The sequence below is a fragment of the Bombina bombina genome, chromosome 3 (genome assembly GCF_027579735.1).
Source record: "Bombina bombina isolate aBomBom1 chromosome 3, aBomBom1.pri, whole genome shotgun sequence".
NCBI classification, from domain to species: domain Eukaryota; kingdom Metazoa; phylum Chordata; class Amphibia; order Anura; family Bombinatoridae; genus Bombina; species Bombina bombina.
Genome location: NC_069501.1, coordinates 467141281 through 467165574, shown reverse-complemented (window position 1 = coordinate 467165574; position 24294 = coordinate 467141281). Strand labels below are relative to the sequence as shown.

Here is a 24294-nt window from a genome sequence, read left to right as displayed (position 1 = left end):
CTGGGATACCAATACCAAAGCAAAAGTACACGGATGACGGGAGGGATAGGCAGGCTCATTATACAGAAGGAACCACTGCCTGAAGAACCTTTCTCCCAAAAATAGCCTCCGAAGAAGCAAAAGTGTCAAATTTGTAAAATTTGGAAAAAGTATGAAGCGAAGACCAAGTTGCAGCCTTGCAAATCTGTTCAACAGAGGCCTCATTCTTAAAGGCCCAAGTGGAAGCCACAGCTCTAGTGGAGTGAGCTGTAATTCTTTCAGGAGGCTGCTGTCCAGCAGTCTCATAGGCTAAACGTATTATGCTACGAAGCCAGAAAGAGAGAGAGGTAGCAGAAGCTTTTTGACCTCTCCTCTGTCCAGAATAAACGACAAACAGGGAAGAAGTTTGGCGAAAATTTTTAGTTGCCTGCAAGTAGAACTTGAGGGCACGAACTACATCCAGATTGTGTAGAAGACGTTCCTTCTTTGAAGAAGGATTTGGACACAAGGATGGAACAACAATCTCTTGATTGATATTCCTGTTAGTAACTACCTTAGGTAAGAACCCAGGTTTAGTACGCAGAACTACCTTATCTGAGTGAAAAATCAGATAAGGAGAATCACAATGTAATGCTGATAACTCAGAGACTCTTCGAGCCGAGGAAATAGCCATTAAAAACAGAACTTTCCAAGATAACAATTTTATATCAATGGAATGAAGGGGTTCAAATGGAACACCTTGTAAAACGTTAAGAACTAAGTTTAAACTCCATGGCGGAGCAACGGCTTTAAACACAGGCTTGATCCTAGCTAAAGCTTGACAAAAGGCCTGGACGTCTGGATTTTCTGACAGACGCCTGTGTAACAAGATGGACAGAGCTGAAATCTGTCCCTTTAATGAACTAGCCGATAAACCCTTTTCTAAACCTTCTTGTAGAAAGGACAATATCCTAGGGATCCTAACCTTACTCCAGGAGTAACGTTTGGATTCGCACCAGTATAGGTATTTGCGCCATATTTTATGGTAAATCTTTCTGGTAACAGGCTTCCTAGCCTGGATCAGGGTATCAATAACCGACTCAGAAAAACCACGCTTTGATAAAATCAAGCGTTCAATTTCCAAGCAGTCAGTTTCAGAGAAGTTAGATTTTGATGTTTGAATGGACCCTGTATCAGAAGGTCCTGTCTCAGAGGTAGAGACCAAGGTGGACAGGATGACATGTCCACTAGATCTGCATACCAAGTCCTGCGTGGCCATGCAGGCGCTATTAGAATCACAGATGCTCTCTCTTGTTTGATTTTCGCAATCAATCGAGGAAGCAGCGGGAAGGGTGGAAACACATAAGCCATCCCGAAGTTCCAAGGTGCTGTCAAAGCATCTATCAGAACCGCTCCCGGATCCCTGGATCTGGACCCGTAGTGAGGAAGTTTGGCGTTCTGGCGAGACGCCATGAGATCTATCTCTGGTTTGCCCCAACGTCGAAGTATTTGGGCAAAAATCTCCGGATGAAGTTCCCACTCTCCCGGATGAAAAGTCTGGCGACTCAAGAAATCCGCCTCCCAGTTCTCCACTCCCGGGATGTGGATTGCTGACAGGTGGCAAGAGTGAGACTCTGCCCAGCGAATTATCTTTGATACTTCCATCATTGCTAGGGAGCTTCTTGTCCCTCCCTGATGGTTGATGTAAGCTACAGTCGTGATATTGTCCGACTGAAACCTGATGAACCCCTGAGTTGTTAATTGGGGCCAAGCTAGAAGGGCATTGAGAACTGCCCTCAATTCCAGAATGTTTATTGGAAGGAGACTCTCCTCCTGATTCCATAATCCCTGAGTCTTCAGAGAATTCCAGACAGCGCCCCAACCTAGCAGGCTGGCGTCTGTTGTTACGATTGTCCAGTCTGGCCTGCTGAATGGCATCCCCCTGGACAGGTGTGGCCGATAAAGCCACCATAGAAGAGAATTTCTGGTCTCTTGATTCAGATTCAGGGTAGGGGACAAATCTGAGTAATCCCCATTCCACTGACTTAGCATGCACAATTGCAGCGGTCTGAGGTGTAGGCGTGCAAAAGGTACTATGTCCATTGCCGCTACCATTAAGCCGATCACCTCCATGCATTGAGCTACTGACGGGTGTTGAATGGAATGAAGGACACGGCATGCATCCTGAAGCCTTGTTAACCTGTCTTCTGTCAGGTAAATCTTCATTTCTACAGAATCTATAAGAGTCCCCAAGAATGGAACTCTTGTGAGAGGAAAAAGAGAACTTTTCTTTTCGTTCACTTTCCATCCATGCGACCTTAGAAATGCCAGAACTAACTCTGTATGAGACTTGGCAGTTTGAAAGCTTGAAGCTTGTATTAGAATGTCGTCTAGGTACGGAGCTACCGAAATCCCTCGCGGTCTTAGTACCGCCAGAAGGGCACCCAGAACCTTTGTGAAGATTCTTGGGGCCGTAGCCAATCCGAATGGAAGAGCTACAAACTGGTAGTGCCTGTCTAGGAAGGCAAACCGTAGATACCGTTGATGATCTTTGTGAATCGGTATGTGAAGGTAAGCATCTTTTAAATCCACTGTGGTCATGTACTGACCCTTTTGGATCATAGGTAAGATTGTCCGAATAGTTTCCATTTTGAACGATGGAACTCTTAGGAATTTGTTCAGAATCTTTAAATCTAAGATTGGCCTGAAAGTTCCCTCTTTTTTGGGAACCACAAACAGGTTTGAGTAGAACCCTTGTCCTTGTTCCGACCGCGGAACTGGATGGATCACTCCCATTAATAACAGATCTTGTACACAGCGTAGAAACGCTTCTTTCTTTATCTGGTTTGTTGACAACCTTGACAGATGAAATCTCCCTTTTGGGGGAGATAATTTGAAGTCTAGAAGGTATCCCTGAGATATGATCTCCAGCGCCCAGGGATCCTGAACATCTCTTGCCCAGGCCTGAGCGAAGAGAGAAAGTCTGCCCCCCACTAGATCCGGTCCCGGATCGGGGGCTCTCGGTTCATGCTGTCTTTGGGGCAGCAGCAGGTTTCCTGGCCTGTTTGCCCTTATTCCAGGACTGGTTAGGTTTCCAGCCTTGCCTGTAACGAGCAACAGCTCCTTCCTGTTTTGGTGCAGTGGAGGTTGACGCTGCTCCAGGTTTGAAATTCCGAAAGGGACGAAAATTAGACTGTCTAGCCTTAGCTTTGGCTTTGTCTTGAGGTAGGGCGTGGCCCTTACCTCCTGTAATGTCAGCGATAATTTCTTTCAACCCGGGCCCAAATAAAGACTGCCCCTTGAAAGGTATATTAAGTAATTTAGACTTAGAAGTAACATCAGCTGACCAGGATTTTAGCCACAGTGCTCTACGTGCCTGTATGGCGAATCCAGAGTTCTTAGCCGTAAGTTTGGTTAAATGTACTACGGCCTCCGAAATGAATGAATTGGCTAGTTTAAGGACTCTAAGCCTGTCCATAATGTCGTCTAGCGTAGATGAACTAAGGTTCTCTTCCAGAGACTCAATCCAAAATGCTGCCGCAGCCGTAATCGGCGCGATACATGCAAGGGGTTGCAATATAAAACCTTGTTGAACAAACATTTTCTTAAGGTAACCCTCTAATTTTTTATCCATTGGATCTGAAAAAGCACAGCTATCCTCCACCGGGATAGTGGTACGCTTAGCTAAAGTAGAAACTGCTCCCTCCACCTTAGGGACCGTTTGCCATAAGTCCCGAGTAGTGGCGTCTATTGGAAACATCTTTCTAAATATTGGAGGGGGTGAGAACAGCACACCGGGTCTATCCCACTCCTTAGTAACAATTTCAGTTAATCTCTTAGGTATAGGAAAAACGTCAGTACTCGCCGGTACCGCAAAGTATTTATCCAACCTACACATTTTCTCTGGTATTGCAATGGTGTTACAATCATTGAGAGCTGCTAAGACCTCCCCTAGTAATGCACGGAGGTTCTCCAATTTAAATTTAAAATTTGAAATATCTGAATCCAATCTGTTTGGATCAGAACCGTCACCCACAGAATGAAGCTCTCCGTCCTCATGCTCTGCAAGCTGTGACGCAGTATCAGACATGGCCCTAGTATTGTTAGCGCACTCTGTTCTCACCCCAGAGTGATCACGCTTGCCTCTTAGTTCTGGTAATTTAGACAAAACTTCAGTCATAACAGTAGCCATATCATGTAATGTTATCTGTAATGGCCGCCCAGATGTATTAGGCGCCATAATATCACGCACCTCCCGGGCGGGAGATGCAGGTACTGCCGCGTGAGGCGAGTTAGTCGGCATAACTCTCCCCTCGCAGTTTGGTGAAATTTGTTCACATTGTACAGATTGACTTTTATTTAAAGTAGCATCAATACAGTTAGTACATAAATTTCTATTGGGCTCCACCTTGGCATTGGAACAAATGACACAGATATCATTCTCTGAGTCAGACATGTTTAACACACTAGCAATAACTTGCAACCTGGTTATAATCTTTTTTAACAAAAACGTACTGTGCCTCAAAGAGGTACTTAAACGATTAAATGACAGTTGAGATAATGAACTGAAACAGTTATAGCATCAAGTTTAAAACAACACAACTTTTAGCAAAGGTTTGTTCCCATTAGTAAATAACTAAATTTGACATAAAAAATTATAGAGTAACGTTTTTATTCACAGTCAATAAAAATTCTCACAGCTCTGCTGAGAGAATGTACCTCCCTTCAAAGAAGTTTGAAGACCCCAGAGATCTGTCAGTGAACCGGATCATGCAGGAAATATAATAGTAGCTGACTGGAATTTTTTTGATGCGTAGCAAAAGAGCGCCAAAAACGGCCCCTCCCTCTCACACACAGCAGTGAGGAGAAACGAAACTGTCACAATTTAAAGCAGACAACTGCCAAGTGGAAAATAATGCCCAAACATTTATTTACTCAGTACCTCAGCAATGTAAACGATTCTACATTCCAGCAAAAACGTTTAACATGACAATATTTATTAAAAGGATTAGTGACCTTTAACAGAGTAGTTCCGGTGAAAAACCATTCCCAGAATACTGAAGTGTATACATACATGTCATTATAACGGTATAGCAGGATTTTTTCATCAATTCCATTCAGAAAATAAAAACTGCTACATACCTCAATGCAGATTCATCTGCCCGCTGTCCCCTGATCTGAAGCCTTTACCTCCCTCAGATGGCCGAGAACAGCAATATGATCTTAACTACTCCGGTTAAAATCATAGTAAAAAACTCTGGTAGATTCTTCTTCAAACTCTGCCAGAGAAGTAATAACACGCTCCGGTGCTATTGTAAAATAACAAACTTTTGATTGAAGTCATAAAAACTAAGTATAATCACCATAGTCCTCTCACACATCCTATCTAGTCGTTGGGTGCAAGAGAATGACTGGGACTGACGTAGAGGGGAGGAGCTATATCAGCTCTGCTGGGTGAATCCTCTTGCATTTCCTGTTGGGGAGGAGTTATATCCCAGAAGTAATGATGACCCGTGGACTGATCGCACATAACAGAAGAAAGAGAGAGAGGTAGCAGAAGCTTTTTGACCTCTCCTCTGTCCAGAATAAACGACAAACAGGGAAGAAGTTTGGCGAAAATCTTTAGTTGCCTGCAAGTAGAACTTGAGGGCACGAACTACATCCAGATTGTGTAGAAGACGTTCCTTCTTTGAAGAAGGATTTGGACACAAGGATGGAACAACAATCTCTTGATTGATATTCCTGTTAGTGACTACCTTAGGTAAGAACCCAGGTTTAGTACGCAGAACTACCTTGTCTGAGTGAAAGATCAGATAAGGAGAATCACAATGTAGGGCTGATAACTCAGAGACTCTTCGAGCCGAGGAAATAGCCATTAAAAATAGAACCTTCCAAGATAACAATTTTATATCAATGGAATGAAGGGGTTCAAACGGAACACCCTGTAAAACGTTAAGAACCAAGTTTAAACTCCATGGCGGAGCAACAGTTTTAAACACAGGCTTGATCCTAGCTAAAGCCTGACAAAAGGCCTGGATGTCTGAATTTTCTGACAGACGCCTGTGTAACAAGATGGACAGAGCTGAGATCTGTCCCTTTAATGAGCTAGCCGATAAACCCTTTTCTAAACCTTCTTGTAGAAAAGACAATATCCTAGGAATCCTAACCTTACTCCAGGAGTAATCTTTGGATTCACACCAGTATAGGTATTTACGCCATATTTTATGGTAAATCTTTCTGGTAACAGGCTTCCTAGCCTGTATCAGGGTATCAATAACCGACTCAGGAAAACCACGTTTTGATAAAATCAAGCGTTCAATTTCCAAGCAGTCAGCTTCAGAGAAGTTAGACTTTGATGTTTGAATGGACCCTGAATCAGAAGGTCCTGTCTTAGAGGTAGAGACCAAGGCGGACAGGATGACATGTCCACTAGATCTGCATACCAAGTCCTGCGCGGCCATGCAGGCGCTATTAGAATCACTGATGCTCTCTCCTGTTTGATTTTGGCAATCAATCGAGGAAGCAGTGGGAAGGGTGGAAACACATAAGCCATCCTGAAGTTCCAAGGTGCTGTCAAAGCATCTATCAGAACCGCTCCCGGATCCCTGGATCTGGATCCGTAGCGAGGAAGTTTGGCGTTCTGGCGAGACGCCATGAGATCTATCTCTGGTTTGCCCCAACGTCGAAGTATTTGGGCAAAGACCTCCGGATGAAGTTCCCACTCCCCCGGATGAAGAGTCTGGCGACTCAAGAAATCCGCCTCCCAGTTCTCCACTCCCGGGATGTGGATTGCTGACAGGTGGCAAGAGTGAGACTCTGCCCAGCGAATTATCTTTGATACTTCTATCATTGCTAGGGAGCTTCTTGTCCCTCCTTGATGGTTGATGTAAGCTACAGTCGTGATGTTGTCCGACTGAAACCTGATGAACCCCCGAGTCTTTAACTGGGGCCAAGCTAGAAGGGCATTGAGAACTGCTCTCAATTCCAGAATGTTTATTGGCAGGAGACTTTCCTCCTGACTCCATTGTCCCTGAGCCTTCAGAGAATTCCAGACAGCGCCCCAACCTAGAAGGCTGGCGTCTGTTGTTACAATTGTCCAGTCCGGCCTGCTGAACGGCATCCCCCTGGACAGATGTGGCCGAGAAAGCCACCATAGAAGAGAGTTTCTGGTCTATTGATCCAGATTCAGAGTGGGGGACAAATCTGAGTAATCCCCATTCCACTGACTCAGCATGCACAATTGCAGCGGTCTGAGATGTAGGCGTGCAAAGGGAACTATGTCCATTGCTGCTACCATTAAGCCGATCACCTCCATGCATTGAGCTACTGACGGGAGTTGAATGGAATGAAGGACACGGCATGCATTTAGAAGCTTTGATAATCTGTCTTCTGTCAGATAAATCTTCATTTCTACAGAATCTATAAGAGTCCCCAAGAATGGAACTCTTGTGAGAGGAAAGAGAGAACTCTTCTTTTCGTTCACTTTCCATCCATGCGACCTTAGAAATGCCAGAACTAACTCTGTATGAGACTTGGCAGTTTGAAAGCTTGAAGCTTGTATCAGAATGTCGTCTAGGTACGGAGCTACCGAAATTCCTCGCGGTCTTAGTACCGCCAGAAGGGCACCCAGAACCTTTGTAAAGATTCTTGGAGCCGTAGCCAATCCGAATGGAAGGGCTACAAACTGGTAATGCCTGTTTAAAAAGGCAAACCTTAGATACCGGTAATGATCTTTGTGAATCGGTATGTGAAGGTAAGCATCCTTTAAATCCACTGTGGTCATGTACTGACCCTCTTGGATCATGGGTAAGATTGTCCGAATAGTTTCCATTTTGAACGATGGAACTCTTAGGAATTTGTTTAGGATCTTTAAATCCAAGATTGGCCTGAAAGTTCCCTCTTTTTTGGGAACCACAAACAGGTTTGAGTAAAACCCTTGTCCTTGTTCCGACCGCGGAACCGGATGGATCACTCCCATTAATAATAGATCTTGTACACAGCGTAGAAACGCGTCCTTCTTTATTTGGTTTGTTGACAACCTTGACAGATGAAATCTCCCTCTTGGGGGAGAGAATTTGAAGTCTAGAAGGTATCCCTGAGATATGATCTCTAGCGCCCAGGGATCCTGGACATCTCTTGCCCAAGCCTGGGCGAAGAGAGAGAGTCTGCCCCCCACTAGATCCGGTCCCGGATCGGGGGCCCTCGGTTCATGCTGTCTTTGGGGCAGCAGCAGGTTTACTGGCCTGCTTGCCCTTGTTCCAGGACTGGTTAGGCTTCCAGCCCTGTCTGTAACGAGCAACAGCTCCTCCCTGTTTTGGTGCAGTGGAAGTTGGCGCTGCTCCTGCTTTGAAATTCCGAAAGGGACGAAAATTAGACTGTCTAGCCTTAGCTTTGGCTTTGTCTTGAGGTAGAGCGTGGCCCTTACCTCCTGTAATGTCAGCAATAATTTCTTTCAAACCGGGCCCAAATAAAGTTTGCCCCTTGAAAGGTATATTAAGTAATTTGGACTTAGAAGTTACATCAGCCGACCAGGATTTTAGCCACAGCGCCCTGCGTGCCTGAATGGCGAATCCTGAATTCTTAGCCGTAAGTTTGGTTAAATGTACTACGGCCTCCGAAATGAATGAATTAGCTAGTTTAAGGACTCTAAGCCTGTCCGTAATGTCGTCCAGCGTAGCTGAACTAAGGTTCTCTTCCAGAGACTCAATCCAAAATGCTGCCGCAGCCGTGATCGGCGCGATGCATGCAAGGGGTTGTAATATAAAACCTTGTTGAACAAACATTTTCTTAAGGTAACCCTCTAATTTTTTATCCATAGGATCTGAAAAAGCACAGCTATCCTCCACCGGGATAGTGGTACGCTTAGCTAAAGTAGAAACTGCTCCCTCCACCTTAGGGACCGTTTGCCATAAGTCCCGTGTGGTGGCGTCTATTGGAAACATCTTTCTAAATATTGGAGGGGGTGAGAACGGCACACCGGGTCTATCCCACTCCTTAGTAACAATTTCAGTTAATCTCTTAGGTATAGGAAAAACGTCAGTACTCGCCGGTACCGCAAAGTATTTATCCAACCTACACATTTTCTCTGGTATTGCAACAGCGTTACAATCGTTGAGAGCTGCTAAGACCTCCCCTAGTAATACACGGAGGTTTTCCAATTTAAATTTAAAATTTGAAATATCTGAATCCAATCTGTTTGGATCAGAACCGTCACCTACAGAATGAAGCTCTCCGTCCTCATGCTCTGCAAGCTGTGACGCAGTATCAGACATGGCCCTAGAATTATCAGCGCACTCTGTTCTCACCCCAGAGTGATCACGCTTGCCTCTTAGTTCTGGTAATTTAGCCAAAACTTCAGTCATAACAGTAGCCATATCTTGTAATGTTATCTGTAATGGCTGCCCAGATGTACTAGGCGCCATAATATCACGCACCTCCCGGGCGGGAGATGCAGGTACTGACACGTGAGGCGAGTTAGTCGGCATAACTCTCCCCTCGCTGTTTGGTGAAATTTGTTCAATTTGTACAGATTGGCTTTTATTTAAGGTAGCATCAATACAGTTAGTACATAAATTTCTATTGGGCTCCACCTTGGCATTGGAACAAATGACACAGATATCTTCCTCTGAATCAGACATGTTTAACACACTAGCAATAAACATGCAACTCGGTTACAATTTTATTTAATAAAAACGTACTGTGCCTCAAGAAGCACTAAACGATTAAATGACAGTTGAAATAATGAACTGAAAAACAGTTATAGCATCACTCTTAACAAACAACACAACTTTTTAGCAAAGGTTTGTTCCCATTAGTAAAATAACACTAATTAAATTTTAAACATAAAAATTACAGAGCAACGTTTTAAATCACAGTCACTATATAAGTCTCACAGCTCTGCTGAGAGAATCTACCTCCCTTCAAAGAAGTTTGAAGACCCCTGAGTTCTGTTAGAGATGAACCGGATCATGCAGAAAAACTGACTGGAAATTTTTGATGCGTAGGAAAGAGCGCCAAAAACGGCCCCTCCCTCTCACACACAGCAGTGAGAGAGAAACGAAACTGTCATAATTAACACAAGCAAACTGCCAAGTGGAAAAATAATGCCCAAATACTTATTCACTCAGTACCTCATTAATGCAAACGATTCTACATTCCAGCAAAAACGTTTAACATGAAAAATACCTAATAAAAGGTTTAATGTACTTTTACAGAGTAATTCCGGTGAAATACCATCCCCAGAATACTAAAGTGTAGAGTATACATACATGTTCATTATAACGGTATGGCAGGATTTTTTCATCAATTCCATTCAGAAAATAAAAACTGCTACATACCTCAATGCAGATTCAACTGCCCGCTGTCCCCTGATCTGAAGTTTTTACCTCCCTCAGATGGCCGAGAAACAGCAATATGATCTTAACTACTCCGGTTAAAATCATAAGAAAAACTCTGGTAGATTCTTCTTCAAACTCTGCCAGAGAGGTAATAACACGCTCCGGTGCTATTGTAAAATAACAAACTTTTGATTGAAGTTCTAAAAAACAGAATTTATGTTTACCTGATAAATTTCTTTCTCCAACGGTGTGTCCGGTCCACGGCGTCATCCTTACTTGTGGGATATTCTCTTCCCCAACAGGAAATGGCAAAGAGCCCAGCAAAGCTGGTCACATGATCCCTCCTAGGCTCCGCCTACCCCAGTCATTCGACCGACGTTAAGGAGGAATAATAGCATAGGAGAAACCATATGGTACCGTGGTGACTGTAGTTAAAGAAAATAAATTATCAGACCTGATCAAAAAACCAGGGCGGGCCGTGGACCGGACACACCGTTGGAGAAAGAAATTTATCAGGTAAACATAAATTCTGTTTTCTCCAACATAGGTGTGTCCGGTCCACGGCGTCATCCTTACTTGTGGGAACCAATACCAAAGCTTTAGGACACGGATGAAGGGAGGGAGCAAATCAGGTCACCTAAATGGAAGGCACCACGGCTTGCAAAACCTTTCTCCCAAAAATAGCCTCAGAAGAAGCAAAAGTATCAAACTTGTAAAATTTGGTAAAAGTGTGCAGTGAAGACCAAGTCGCTGCCCTACATATCTGATCAACAGAAGCCTCGTTCTTGAAGGCCCAAGTGGAAGCCACAGCCCTAGTGGAATGAGCTGTGATTCTTTCAGGAGGCTGCCGTCCGGCAGTCTCGTAAGCCAATCTGATGATGCTTTTAATCCAAAAAGAGAGAGAGGTAGAAGTTGCTTTTTGACCTCTCCTTTTACCTGAATAAACAACAAACAAGGAAGATGTTTGTCTAAAATCCTTTGTAGCATCTAAATAGAATTTTAGAGCGCGAACAACATCCAAATTGTGCAACAAGCGTTCCTTCTTTGAAACTGGTTTCGGACACAGAGAAGGTACGATAATCTCCTGGTTAATGTTTTTGTTAGAAACAACTTTTGGAAGAAAACCAGGTTTAGTACGTAAAACCACCTTATCTGCATGGAACACCAGATAAGGAGGAGAACACTGCAGAGCAGATAATTCTGAAACTCTTCTAGCAGAAGAAATTGCAACTAAAAACAAAACTTTCCAAGATAATAACTTAATATCAACGGAATGTAAGGGTTCAAACGGAACCCCCTGAAGAACTGAAAGAACTAAATTGAGACTCCAAGGAGGAGTCAAAGGTTTGTAAACAGGCTTGATTCTAACCAGAGCCTGAACAAAGGCTTGAACATCTGGCACAGCTGCCAGTTTTTTGTGAAGTAACACCGACAAGGCAGAAATCTGTCCCTTCAGGGAACTTGCCGATAATCCTTTTTCCAATCCTTCTTGAAGGAAGGATAGAATCCTAGGAATCTTAACCTTGTCCCAAGGGAATCCTTTAGATTCACACCAACAGATATATTTTTTCCAAATTTTGTGGTAAATCTTTCTAGTTACAGGCTTTCTGGCCTGAACAAGAGTATCGATAACAGAATCTGAGAAACCTCGCTTCGATAAAATCAAGCGTTCAATCTCCAAGCAGTCAGCTGGAGTGAAACCAGATTCGGATGTTCGAACGGACCCTGAACAAGAAGGTCTCGTCCCAAAGGTAGCTTCCAAGGTGGAGCCGATGACATATTCACCAGATCTGCATACGAAGTCCTGCGTGGCCACGCAGGAGCTATCAAGATCACCGACGCCCTCTCCTGATTGATCCTGGCTACCAGCCTGGGGATGAGAGGAAACGGCGGGAACACATAAGCTAGTTTGAAGGTCCAAGGTGCTACTAGTGCATCCACTAGAGCCGCCTTGGGATCCCTGGATCTGGACCCGTAGCAAGGAACTTTGAAGTTCTGACGAGAGGCCATCAGATCCATGTCTGGAATGCCCCATAGTTGAGTGACTTGGGCAAAGATTTCCGGATGGAGTTCCCACTCCCCCGGATGCAATGTCTGACGACTCAGAAAATCCGCTTCCCAATTTTCCACTCCCGGGATGTGGATAGCAGACAGGTGGCAGGAGTGAGACTCCGCCCATAGAATAATCTTGGTCACTTCTTCCATCGCTAGGGAACTCCTTGTTCCCCCCTGATGGTTGATGTACGCAACAGTCGTCATGTTGTCTGATTGAAACCGTATGAACTTGGTCCTCGCTAGCTGAGGCCAAGCCTTGAGAGCATTGAATATCGCTCTCAGTTCCAGAATATTTATCGGTAGAAGAGATTCTTCCCGAGACCAAAGACCCTGAGCTTTCAGGGATCCCCAGACCGCGCCCCAGCCCATCAGACTGGCGTCGGTCGTGACAATGACCCACTCTGGTCTGCGGAATGTCATCCCTCGTGACAGGTTGTCCAGGGACAGCCACCAACGGAGTGAGTCTCTGGTCCTCTGATTTACTTGTATCTTTGGAGACAAGTCTGTATAGTCCCCATTCCACTGACTGAGCATGCACAGTTGTAATGGTCTTAGATGAATGCGCGCAAAAGGAACTATGTCCATTGCCGCTACCATCAACCCGATCACTTCCATGCACTGAGCTACGGAAGGAAGAGGAACGGAATGAAGTATTCGACAAGAGTCCAGAAGTTTTGTCTTTCTGGCCTCTGTTAGAAAAATCCTCATTTCTGAGGAGTCTATAATTGTTCCCAAGAAGGGAACCCTTGTTGACGGGGATAGAGAACTCTTTTCCACGTTCACTTTCCAGCCGTGAGATCTGAGAAAGGCCAGGACGATGTCCGTGTGAGCCTTTGCTCGAGGGAGGGACGACGCTTGAATCAGAATGTCGTCCAGGTAAGGTACTACTGCAATGCCCCTTGGTCTTAGCACCGCTAGAAGGGACCCTAGTACCTTTGTGAAAATCCTTGGAGCAGTGGCTAATCCGAAAGGAAGCGCCACGAACTGGTAATGTTTGTCCAGGAATGCAAACCTTAGGAACCGATGATGTTCCTTGTGGATAGGAATATGTAGATACGCATCCTTTAAATCCACCGTGGTCATGAATTGACCTTCCTGGATGGAAGGAAGGATAGTTCGAATGGTTTCCATCTTGAACGATGGGACCTTGAGAAATTTGTTTAAGATCTTGAGATCTAGGATTGGTCTGAACGTTCCCTCTTTTTTGGGAACTATGAACAGATTGGAGTAGAACCCCATCCCTTGTTCTCTCAATGGAACAGGATGAATCACTCCCATTTTTAACAGGTCTTCTACACAATGTAAGAACGCCTGTCTTTTTATGTGGTCTGAAGACAACTGAGACCTGTGGAACCTCCCCCTTGGGGGAAGTCCCTTGAATTCCAGAAGATAACCCTGGGAGACTATTTCTAGCGCCCAAGGATCCAGAACATCTCTTGCCCAAGCCTGAGCGAAGAGAGAGAGTCTGCCCCCCACCAGATCCGGTCCCGGATCGGGGGCCAATATTTCATGCTGTCTTGGTAGCAGTGGCAGGTTTCTTGGCCTGCTTTCCCTTGTTCCAGCCTTGCATTGGTCTCCAAGCTGGCTTGGCCTGAGAAGTATTACCCTCTTGCTTAGAGGACGTAGCACCTTGGGCTGGTCCGTTTTTACGAAAGGGACGAAAATTAGGTCTATTTTTTGCCTTGAAAGGCCGATCCTGAGGAAGGGCATGGCCCTTACCCCCAGTGATATCATAGATAATCTCTTTCAAGTCAGGACCAAACAGCGTTTTCCCCTTGAAAGGAATGTTTAGTAGCTTGTTCTTGGAAGACGCATCAGCCGACCAAGATTTCAACCAAAGCGCTCTGCGCGCCACAATAGCAAACCCAGAATTCTTAGCCGCTAACTTAGCCAATTGCAAAGAGGCGTCTAGAGTGAAAGAATTAGCCAATTTGAGAGCATTGACTCTGTCCATAATCTCCTCATAAGGAGGAGAGTCACTATCGAGCACCTTAATCAGTTCATCAAACCAGAAATATGCGGCTGTAGTGACAGGGACAATGCATGAAATGGGTTGTAGAAGGTAACCCTGCTGAACAAACATCTTTTTAAGCAAACCTTCTAATTTTTTATCCATAGGATCTTTGAAAGCACAACTATCCTCTATGGGAATAGTGGTGCGTTTGTTTAAAGTAGAAACCGCTCCCTCGACCTTGGGGACTGACTGCCATAAGTCCTTTCTGGGGTCGACCATAGGAAACAATTTTTTAAATATGGGGGGAGGGACGAAAGGAATACCGGGCCTTTCCCATTCTTTATTAACAATGTCCGCCACCCGCTTGGGTATAGGAAAAGCTTCTGGGAGCCCCGGCACCTCTAGGAACTTGTCCATTTTACATAGTTTCTCTGGGATGACCAAATTTTCACAATCATCCAGAGTGGATAATACCTCCTTAAGCAAAATGCGGAGATGTTCCAATTTAAATTTAAAAGTAATCACATCAGATTCAGCCTGCTGAGAAATGTTCCCTAAATCAGTAATTTCTCCCTCAGACAAAACCTCCCTGGCCCCCTCAGATTGGGTTAGGGGCCCTTCAGAGATATTAATATCAGCGTCGTCATGCTCTTCAGTAACTAAAACAGAGCATCCACGCTTACGCTGACAAGGGTTCATTTTGGCTAAAATGTTTTTGACAGAATTATCCATTACAGCCGTTAATTGTTGCATAGTAAGGAGTATTGGCGCGCTAGATGTACTAGGGGCCTCCTGAGTGGGCAAGACTCGTGTAGACGAAGGAGGGAATGATGCGGTACCATGCTTACTCCCCTCACTTGAGGAATCATCTTGGGCATCATTGTCATTATCACATAAATCACATTTATTTAAATGAATAGGAATTCTGGCTTCCCCACATTCAGAACACAGTCTATCTGGTAGTTCAGACATGTTAAACAGGCATAAACTTGATAAGAAAGTACAAAAAAACGTTTTGAAATAAAACCGTTACTGTCACTTTAAATTTTAAACTGAACACACTTTATTACTGCAATTGCGAAAAAACATGAAGGAATTGTTCAAACTTTCACCACAGTGTCTTAAAGCCTTGAAAATATTGCACACCAATTTTGGAAGCTTTAACCCTTAAAATAACGGAACCGGAGCCGTTTTAAGCTTTAACCCCTTTACAGTCCCTGGTATCTGCTTTGCTGAGACCCAACCAAACCCAAAGGGGAATACGATACCAAATGACGCCTTCAGAAGTCTTTTATAAGTATCAGAGCTCCTCTCACATGCGACTGCATGCCATGCCTCTCAAAAACAAGTGCGCAACACCGGCGCGAAAATGAGACTCTGCCTATGCTTTGGGAAAGCCCCTAAAGAATAAGGTGTCTAAAACAATGCCTGCCGATATTATTATATCAAAATACCCAGAATAAATGATTCCTCAAGGCTAAATAAGTGTTAATATCAATCGATTTAGCCCAAAAAAGGTCTACAGTCTAAATAAGCCCTTGTGAAGCCCTTATTTACAATCGTAATAAACATGGCTTACCGGATCCCATAGGGAAAATGACAGCTTCCAGCATTACATCGTCTTGTTAGAATGTGTCATACCTCAAGCAGCAAAGGACTGCAAACTGTTCCCCCAACTGAAGTTAAATGCTCTCAACAGTCCTGTGTGGAACAGCCATGGATTTTAGTTACGGTTGCTAAAATCATTTTCCTCATACAAACAGAATTCTTCATCTCTTTTCTGTTTCTGAGTAAATAGTACGTACCAGCACTATTTGAAAATAACAAACTCTTGATTGAATAATGAAAAACTACAGTTAAACACTAAAAAACTCTAAGCCATCTCCGTGGAGATGTTGCCTGTACAACGGCAAAGAGAATGACTGGGGTAGGCGGAGCCTAGGAGGGATCATGTGACCAGCTTTGCTGGGCTCTTTGCCATTTCCTGTTGGGGAAGAGAATATCCCACAAGTAAGGATGACGCCGTGGACCGGACACACCTATGTTGGAGAAACTAAGTATAATCACCATAGTCCTCTCACACCTCCTATCTAGTCTTTGGGTGCAAGAGAATGACTGGAGGTGACGTAGAGGGGAGGAGCTATATAGCAACTCTGCTGGGTGAATCCTCTTGCACTTCCTGTAGGGGAGCAGATAATATCCCAGAAGTAATGATGACCCGTGGACTGATCACACATAACAGAAGAAAAGTATTTTTTTTTTTTTTTTAAATGGCTGCAATCTAACTTTTATGAATGAAAGTGCCCCTGTTTTTAATAGTATTTTTAAAAAGGGCTTTCATTCGTGAAAATTTACATTCACTTTAAGCTCTGAATGGGGTCTTTGCCTCCTACTGGTGGCCAGGCGGTGAATTTCCCAACAGTAATGAATGGAATCGTGGGCTCTCCATGCCATTGGAAAGAAATAATGTTATAGAATTCTGCACATAGTGCAAAATTATATAACATTTTAGCCACAGCTTTCAAAATCAAAGGATTTTAGAGATTATTTTAGCTGTCAAAGTTGCATTTACCTGTTCTGCTCTCCATGATCTTCTGATTAGGTCTTCTTTGTCAAAACCGCTTTGCGGGCGCACTGTCTAATCACAGCAAGCTCGATCACGCTACTGAACTGAATATTGTGCGCTCTCGCTCTGGTAGCGCGCTACATTCAGTTAAATAGAGCGATCGGGCATGCTGTGGTTAGACAGCACACCCGCAAAGCGCTTTTGAATAAGAAGATCTAATCAGAAGATCATGGAGAGCAGAAAATCTCTAAAATCCTTTGATTTTGAAAGCTGTCGCTAAGATAATGTTATATAATTCTGCACTATCTGCAGAATTATATAACATTATTTTTTAAGTTTACTGTCCTTTTAAAGTCTTACTATAGATTAAAGCTGCAAATATCCACCCCTTCCTATATCATGCAGCAGTAACAGTAAAAAAAACTAAATTTATGCTTACCTGATAAATTTATTTCTCTTGTGGTGTATCCAGTCCACAGGTTCATCCATTACTTGTGGGATATTCTCCTTCCCAACAGGAAGTTGCAAGAGGACACCCACAGCAGAGCTGTCTATATAGCTCCTCCCCTAACTGCCACCCCCAGTCATTCGCCCGAAGACAAGCAAGAAAAAAGGAGAAACTATAGGGTGCAGTGGTGACTGTAGTTAAAAAATAAAAAACACCTGCCTTAAAGTGACAGGGCGGGCCGTGGACTGGATACACCACAAGAGAAAGAAATTTATCAGGTAAGCATAAATTTTGTTTTCTCTTGTAAGGTGTATCCAGTCCACGGGTTCATCCATTACTTGTGGGATACCAATACCAAAGCTTTAGGACACGGATGAAGGGACAAGGCAGGAACATAAACGGAAGGCACCACTGCCTGCAAGACCTTTCTCCCAAAAATAGCCTCAGAGGAAGCAAAAGTATCAAATTTGTAGAATTTAGAAAAAGTATGAAGCGAAGACCAAGTCGCCGCCTTACAAATCTGTTCAACGGAGGCCTCATTTTTAAAAGCCCATGTGGAAGCTACCGCTCTAGTGGAATGAGCTGTAATTCTTTCAGGAGGCTGCTGGCCAGCAGTCTCATAAGCTAAACGGATTATGCTTCTCAGCCAAAGAGAAAGAGAAGATGCCGAAGCCTTTTGGCCTCTTCTCTGTCCAGAGTAGACAACAAACAATGCAGATGTTTGACTAAAATCCTTAGTAGCTTGTAAATAAAACTTTAAAGCACGAACCACGTCAAGATTGTGTAATAGACGTTCCTTCTTTGAAGAAGGATTAGGACACAGTGACGGAACAACAATCTCCTGATTGATATTCTTATTAGATACCACCTTAGGAAGAAACCCAGGTTTGGTACGCAAAACTACCATATCTGCATGGAAGATCAGGTAAGGGGAATCACACTGTAAGGCAGATTACTCTTAAACTCTTCGAGCCGAAGAGATAGCTACCAAAAACAAAACTTTCCAAGATAAAAGCTTGTTATCTATGGAATGCAGAGGTTCAAACGGAACCCCTTGAAGAACTTTAAGAACTAAAATTAAACTCCATGGCGGAGCAACAGGTTTAAACACGGGCTTGATTCTAACTAAAGCCTGACTGAACGTCTGGAACATCTGCCAGACGCTTGTGCAGAAGAATAGACAGAGCAGAAATCTGTCCCTTTAAGGAACTAGCTGACATTCCCTTCTCCAATCCTTCTTGGAGAAAGGATAATATCCTAGGAATCCTGACCTTACTCCATGAGTAACCCTTGGATTCACACCAATGAAGATATTTACACCATATCTTATGATAGATTTTCCTGGTGACAGGCTTTCGAGCCTGAATTAAGGTATCAATGACCGGCTCGGAGAAACCACGTTTTGATAAAATCAAGCGTTCAATCTCCAAGCAGTCAGCCGCAGAGAATGTAGATTTGGATGTTTGAATGGACCTTGGAGTAGAAGGTCCAGCCTCAGCGGCAGAGTCCATGGTGGAAAGGATGACATGTCCACCAGATCTGCATACCAAGTCCTGCGTGGCCACGCAGGTGCTATCAAAATCACCAAAGCCCTCTCCTGCTTGATCTTGGAAATCAGAAGAGGGAAGAGAGGAAATGGTGGGAATACATAAGCGAAGTTGAAGGACCAGGGCACTGCTAGAGCATCTATCAGCGCTGCCTGGGGATCCCTTGACCTGGACCCGTAGCAAGGAAGCTTGGCGTTCTGACGAGACGCCATCAGATCCAGTTCTGGTTTGCCCCATAGTTGAATCAGCTGGGCAAATACCTCCGGATGGAGCTCCCACTCCCCCGGATGAAAAGTCTGCCGACTTAGAAAGTCTGCCTCCCAGTTCTCTACTCCTGGGATATGGATAGCTGAGAGATGGCAAGAGTGAACCTCTGCCCATAGAATTATCTTTGAAACCTCCAACATTGCCAGGGGGCTTCTTGTTCCCCCCCTGATGGTTGATATAGGCTACAGTCGTGATATTGTCCGATTGAAATCTGATGAACCTGACCGCAGCTAGTTGAGGCCAAGCCTGAAGAGCATTGAATATTGCTCTTAGTTCCAGAATGTTTATCGGAAGGAGGGCTTCCTCCTGAGTTCATGAACCCTGAGCCTTCAGGGAGTTCCAGACTGCGCCCCAGCCCAGAAGGCTGGCATCTGTCGTCACTATAGTCCACTCTGGCCTGCGGAAACTCATTCCCCTGGACAGATGGACCCGAGATAACCACCAGAGAAGAGAATCCCTGGTGTCTTGATCCAGATTTAGCAGAGGGGACAAATCTGTGTAATCCCCATTCCACCGATTGAGCATGCAAAGTTGCAGTGGTCTGAGATGTAGGCGGGCAAACGGAACTATGTCCATTGCCGCTACCATTAGGCCGATTACTTCCATACACTGAGCCACTGACGGCCGAGAAGTGGAATGAAGAGCACGGCAGGAAGTTAGAAGTTTTGACAACCTGACCTCTGTCAGAAAAATTTTCATTTCTACTGAATCTATCAGTGTTCCTAGGAAGGAAACTCTTGTGAGAGGGGAGAGAGAACTCTTTTCTTCGTTCACCTTCCACCAGTGAGACCTCAGAAAGGCCAGAACAATGTCGGTATGGGACTTGGCGATTTGAAAAGTCGACGCCTGTATTAGAATGTCGTCTAGGTAAGGAGCCACCGCTATACCCCGTGGCCTTAGAACCGCCAGTAGGGACCCTAGAACCTTTGTAAAGATTATTGGTGCCGTGGCTAACCCGAAGGGAAGAGCCACAAACTGGTAATGCCTGTCTAAGAAGGCGAACCTGAGGAACTGATGATGATCTCTGTGTATCGGAATGTGGAGATAAGCATCCTTTAAGTCCACAGTAGTCATATATTGACCCTCTTGGATCATAGGGAGGATGGTTCGGATAGTCTCCATCTTGAAGGATGGGACCCTGAGAAATTTGTTTAGGATCTTGAGATCCAAGATTGGTCTGAAAGTTCCCTCTTTTTTGGGAACTATAAACAGATTTGAATAGAAGCTCTACCCCTGTTCCTCCCTTGGAACTGGGTGGATCACTCCCATAACCAGTAGGTCTTGAACACAACGTAAGAATGCCTCTCTCTTTATCTGGTTTGCAGATAATTGTGAGAGATGAAATCTCCCCTTTGGAGATGAAGCTTTGAAGTCCAGAAGATATCCCTGGGAAACAATCTCTAATGCCCAGGGATCCTGGACGTCTCTTGCCCAAGCCTGGGCGAAGAGAGATATAGTCTGCCCCCTACTAGATCTGGTCCCGGATCGGGGGCTACTCCTTCATGCTGTCTTAGAGGCGGTAGCAGGTTTTTTGGCCTGCTTCCCCTTGTTCCAAGCCTGGTTCGGTCTCCAGACTGGTTTGGACTGGGCGAAATTTCCCTCTTGTTTTGCATTAGAGGAAACTGAAGCAGCGCCACTCTTGAAGTTTCGAAATGAACGAAAATTATTCTGTTTGGTCCTTAATTTATTGGACCTATCCTGAGGAAGGGCGTGACCTTTTCCTCCAGTAATATCAGAAATTATCTCCTTCAGGCCCGGCCCGAATAGGGTCTGCCCTTTGAAGGGGATGTTAAGAAGCTTAGACTTTGAAGTAACGTCTGCTGACCAGGACTTAAGCCATAGCGCCCTGCGCGCCAGAATGGCAAAACCTGAATTCTTAGCCGTTAGTTTGGTTAGGTGAAAAACGGCGTCAGAAATAAAGGAATTAGCTAACTTGAGAGCTTTAATCCTGTCTAAAATATCATCTAACGGGGTCTCCACCTGTAAAGCCTCCTCAAGAGACTCGAACCAAAAAGCCGCTGCAGCAGTAACTGGGGCAATGCATGCAAGAGGCTGGAGAATAAAACCTTGATGGATAAAAATTTTCTTAAGGAGACCCTCCAATTTTTTATCCATAGGATCTAAGAAAGCATAACTGTCCTCGACGGGGATAGTTGTACGCTTAGCTAGGGTAGAAACAGCACTCTCCACCTTAGGGACTGTCTGCCACGAGTCCCGTATAGCGACATCTATGGTAAACATCTTTTTAAAAGCAGGAGGGGGAGAGAACGGAATACCTGGTCTATCCCATTCCTAAACAGGCACTGCAAAGTATTTGTCCATTTTACACAATTTCTCTGGAACTACAATGGGGTCACAGTCATCCAGAGTCGCTAAAACCTCCCTGAGCAATAAGCGGAGGTGTTCAAGCTTAAATTTAAAGGCTGTCATTTCAAAATCGGACTGTACTAATGTCTTCCCTGAATCTGAAATCTCACCCTCAGACAGCAACTCCCTTGCCACGGCTTCGGAGCATTGTGAGGGTATATTGGACATAGCTACTAAAGCGTCAGAAAGCTCTGTATTTGTTCTAGCCCCAGAGCTGTCTCGCTTTCCTTGTAACCCTGGCAGTTTGGACAATACCTCTGTGAGGGTATTAGTCATAACTGCCGCCATGTCTTGTAAGGCAAACGCATTGGACGCGCTAGATGTACTTGGCGTCACTTGAGCGGGAGTTATAGGTTCTGACACGTGGGGAGAGCTAGATGGCATAACCTCCTTTTTGTCAGTCTGATAAATCTTTAAATGCCATAATATGGTCTTTATAATTTATAGAAATTTCAGTACATTTGGTACACATTCTAAGAGGGGGTTCCACAATGGCTTCTAAACATATTGAACAAGGAGTTTCCTCTATGTCAGACATGTTTAACAGACTAGTAATGAGACCAGCAAGCTTTGAAAACACTTTAATAAATGTGAAACAGCAATTAAACAAAAACGGTACTGTGCCTTTAAGAGAAAAAAAACCTATCACAAACTGCAAAACAGTGTTAAAAAGTAGTAAACTCTTCGAAATTTTTACAGTGTGTATAAGGGACTAAAGCAGCATTGCACCCACTTGCAAATGGATGATTAACCCTTTAGGCCCCAAACCGGATTTGAAAAACGTTAATAAACAATTAAACACCTTGCCACAGCTCTGCTGTGGCTCCTACCTGCCCTCAAATACGATTTAGGGAAGAAATAAGCCCTCTATAGTGGTCCTCAGAGGACTCCTTTAGGGAAGCTGGATGTCTCAGTCTGAATATGAACTGCGCATCTAGAGCGCGAAAATAGGCCCCTCTCACCATGAACTCGATGTCAGAGGGCCTTAAGAAAATACTCCTAGGAGTATCTGACTAGCCATGTGGAAACTAGGCCCCAAAAAACGATTTATCACCCTCAGAGAAAAAAACGTTCTTTCTATATAACATGTAAACGTTTTGTCACTAAGAAATATGAGTATTAACATGAATATTACCCTTTTTTGTAAGTATGATCCCAGTCGTTGTTAAATCACTGCATCAGGCTTACCTCAAATATACAAGGCTCTGTCAGCATTTTCTAGATCTTATCTCTCTAGAAATAAATATACTGAACATACCTCAAAGCAGGTAATCTGCAGACCGTTCCCCCAACTGAAGTCTTTCCCATACTCTTCAGTTATGCGTGAGAACAGCAATGGACCTTAGTTACAAACCGCTAAGATCATCAACCTCCAGGCAGATTCTTCTTCTAATTTCTGCCTGGGAGTAAAACAGTACGACGCCGGTACCGTTTGAAAATAACAAACTCTTGATTGAAGGTAAAAACTACACTAAGTCACCACATATCTCTTATACTTCCTATCTTGTCAAGAGTTGCAAGAGAATGACTAGGGGTGGCAGTTAGGGGAGGAGCTATATAGACAGCTCTGCTGTGGGTGTCCTCTTGCAACTTCCTGTTGGGAAGGAGAATATCCCACAAGTAATGGATGAACCCGTGGACTGGATACACCTTACAAGAGAAAGTTATTTTAAGGGCCAATTTCAAAGTGACCAATTTCTGGTCACTTTAAAATGGCTGCCAAGCTCTGCCCACTGATGACATCACTATCTGGGCTGCATTAAAAGGCTTCACTAGTTACAAAAAGACTCACTAATTGGATTCAACAGACTGTCAATGCTATTCAGCAAAGTGCATAGATGCAGCCCAGATTGTGATGTCATCAGTGTCTCTTTAAAGAAAGCAGCCTTATGTAGTGGTTAAGTGTTACCAGCAAAGGATATACACATGCACTGACAGCTATATATCCACAGCATAGATGAGGTAGATTGAAGGATCATTAGTCATAAGTATGGACCAAATACTCGCCCAGAGACACTCTAGGAGACACCGGCCCCATATTAGAGTCCTCATTGACGATACAGAGCGATCTCACCCCCTACCAGTGCAGTCTGTTCATTAGCTATCTCTTCTGTGATCTCTGAACGTGTGCTATGATGTAATGTTCCAACCGACTGTCGTACTTCCACTGCCACTTTCTCCAGTGACCGCTATTCCAATCAAACTCAGCTGGTTTCACTGAGTGTGTAAACAGTGCTTCGTGTTTCGCGGGCCGGCTCAGGCTAATTTTCTGCGGCTTTTTCATGGTGCATCTGTGACACAGCTAGTGAATGGACAGCACTGGTAGTGGGTGAGATCGTTCTGTATCCTCAGCTTTCGGCTCATTTCAGAGCTGTCTCAAACTAAACTGCCCCGCTCATTGACAAGCTCTGCTTGCCCAGCCCGCTGCTCAATTTACTGTGCATCTAGTAGTTTGCTGCCTATATTCCCCAGAAGCCTGGGTTACTATAGCCGTAGGTGGCCTGAGGGCTGCAGAAGGCGCTACATAACGAAAAAGCATTTTACTAATGCACAGCATGAAAAAGGAATCTGGAATACTTATACAAGTAAGTATAAGTATTTATTGTGTTTCGCTCCCCCCCCCACATTTAATTTCAAACAACTTTCCAAAAGGGGTGAGTTGCTAGGGGTAAGCCACTGGTTTGTATTAGCTCCCAAGGACTAAAATTGGCAATCCTCCTTGGATTAAAAAGGACAGAAGGTAGGTTAAAAATGCTCTTATAGAGAAGTAGTACAGTGTTTTAGGTTGATCCTTA

At 44.2% G+C, this 24294-nt stretch overlaps 1 protein-coding gene across 1 annotated transcript in view; it reads right to left on the bottom strand.

Annotated features, from left to right (window-relative positions):
- The window catches only part of USP49 (ubiquitin specific peptidase 49), a 227162-nt gene that overhangs the window by 94819 nt on the left and 108049 nt on the right, over positions 1 to 24294 (bottom strand). The gene's annotated exons all lie outside the window — the stretch shown is intronic.